General features: G+C 41.4%; 1 pseudogene; it reads left to right on the forward strand.

Moving 5' to 3' along the window:
- The first annotated feature begins 1686 nt into the window (after positions 1-1686).
- Positions 1687-2140, forward strand: LOC125533006 (annotated as a pseudogene).
- Positions 2141-2677: the final 537 nt, after the last annotated feature.

Here is a 2677-nt window from a genome sequence, read left to right on the forward strand (position 1 = left end):
GATGAGCATTACCGAGAGGGCCCAGAGATACATCTCCAAAACACGGAGTGACAAATCGTAATCTCGATCTATGCCAACCCAAGAAACATCTTCGGAGACACCTGTAGAGCACCTTTATAATCACCCATTTACGTTGTGACGTTTGATAGCACACAAAGTGTTCTTTTGGTTTTTGTGAGTTGCATAATCTCATAGTCTGAGGAACTTATATAAGTCATGAAGAAAGCAATAGCAATGAAACTGTAACGATCATAATGCTAAGCTAACAGATGGGTCATGTCCATCACATCATTCTCCTACTGATGTGATCCCGTTCATCAAATGACAACACATGTCTATGGTTAGGAAACATAACCATCTTTGATTAACGAGCTAGTCAAGTAGAGGCATACTAGGGACAATATGTTTTTGTCTATGTATTCACACATGTACTAAGTTTCCGGTTAATACAATTCTAGCATGAATAATAAACATTTATCATGAAATAAGGAAATAAATAATAACTTTATTATTGCCTCTAGGGCATATTTTCTTCAGCCTCCCACTTGCACTAGTGTCAATAATCTAGATTACATAGTATGATTCTAACACCCATGGAGCTTTGGTGTTGATCATGTTTTGCTCGTGGAAGAGGCTTAGTCAACGGGTCTGCAACATTCAGATCCGTATGTATCTTGCAAATCTCTATGTATCCCTCCGACACTTGATGACAGATGGAATTGAAGCGTCTCTTGATGTGCTTGATTCTCTTGTGAAATCTGGATTCCTTTGCCAAGGCAATTGCACCAGTATTGTCACAAAAGATTTTCAAACGACCCGATGCACTAGGTATGACACCTAATCAGATATGAAATCCTTCATCCAGACTCCTTATTTACTGCTTCCGAAGCAGCAATGTACTCCGCTTCACACGTAGATCCCGCCATGACGCTTTGCTTGGAACTGCACCAACTGACAGCTCATCCATTCAATAAAAATACATATCTAGTTTCTGACTTAGAGTCATATGGATCAGTGTCAAAACTTGCATCGACGTAACCGTTTACGGTGAGCTCTTTTTCACCTCCATAAACGAGAATCATATACTTAGTCCTTTTCAGGTATTTCAGGATGTTCTTGACCGCTTTCCAATGCTCCACTCCGGGATTACTTTGGTACCTCCCTGTTATGCTTATAGCAAGGCACACAGGTCTAGTGCACAACATTCCATACATGATAGAACCTATGGCTGAAGCATAGGGAATGACTTTCATTTTCTCTCTATCTTCTGCAGTGGTCGGGCATTGAGTCTGACTCAACTTCACACCTTGTAAGACAGGCAAGAACCCTTTCTTTGACTGGTCCATTTTGAACTTTTTCAAAACTTTATCAAGGTATGTGCTTTGTGAAAGTCCAATTAAGCGTATTGATCTATCTCTATAGATCTTGATGCCCAATATGTAAGCAGCTTCACCGAGGTCTTTCATGGAAAAACTCTTATTCGGGTATCGCTTTATGCTATCCAGAAATTCTATATTATTTCCAATCAACAATATGTCATCCACATATAATATTAGAAATGCTACAGAGCTCCCACTCACTTTCTTGTGAATACAGGCTTCTCCAAAAGTCAGTATAAAACCATATGCTTTGATCACACTATCAAAGCGTTTATTCCAACTCCGAGAGGCTTGCACCAGTCCATAAATGGATCGCTGGAGCTTCTCCTTCTCCGACCGACTCTACAACTTCACTAGCATGGAGAAGCCCAGCAACATCACCCCATGCTGGAGCCGTAGTACATGATGCGGCTCAAGAGCAAGTGTGCCAGCCTCAACGAAAACACCACCCTTGTGGACATGGACCCCGGCAGCTTTAAGACCTTCGACACCGAGTACTTCAAGTTAGTGAGCAAGCGGAGGGGCCTATTCCACTCCGACGGCGCCCTCCTCACCGACCCCTTCACCCGCGCCTACGTCCAGCACCATGCTACCGGCACCTTCAAGGACGAGTTCTTCGCCAACTTCGCCGCCTCCATGATCAAGATGGGCAACGCCAACCCGCTCACCGGAATCCAAGGTGAGATCAGGAAGAAGTGCAGCATGGTCAACCATTAAACCACCAACGAAGTACAAGGCTGTTTTGATTTGTGACAATCTTTTTTCCTTGTTAATTATTGTAAGATTGTTATAGCTCCTTTCTCTCCAAAATCTTTTTCTTTCATTGATTTATTGTTTCATTACAACCATGTTAGTTCCTTGTACACACGACGAACACTTTGGTATTGCCACCTCCGACGTGTCGTCCATTGTCATCTGGAGATTATTCATGTCACTTTTACTAGTTTTGTCTTTGTTTTATTTTAGATTGTTACATAATGTTTTGTTGTGTTTTTTGTTTTACCTCAGAGAATATCATAATGTTTCACATGTACAAGTAAAAAAGAAGAGTTATTGTCAGATTATCTTTATTTATTTATTTGGGGCAGGATGGATAGCAACCATCAAATTTTGTGGCATTGATTGTTGGCACTGACGTGCATTTGGTCTCTTCTTGTTAGAAAGTGTATCTTTATGTTTAGTTGTGTATCTGTGAAAACCAAGTGCACAAGCACGAAGAACGATAGATCCAAGGTACTCCCTCCATCTAGGTGTATAAGTCATCTAAGGTTGTGCATCGCGACCAAGGCGGAGGAAAA

Source organism: Triticum urartu, chromosome 1 (assembly GCF_003073215.2).
Source record: "Triticum urartu cultivar G1812 chromosome 1, Tu2.1, whole genome shotgun sequence".
Taxonomy (NCBI): domain Eukaryota; kingdom Viridiplantae; phylum Streptophyta; class Magnoliopsida; order Poales; family Poaceae; genus Triticum; species Triticum urartu.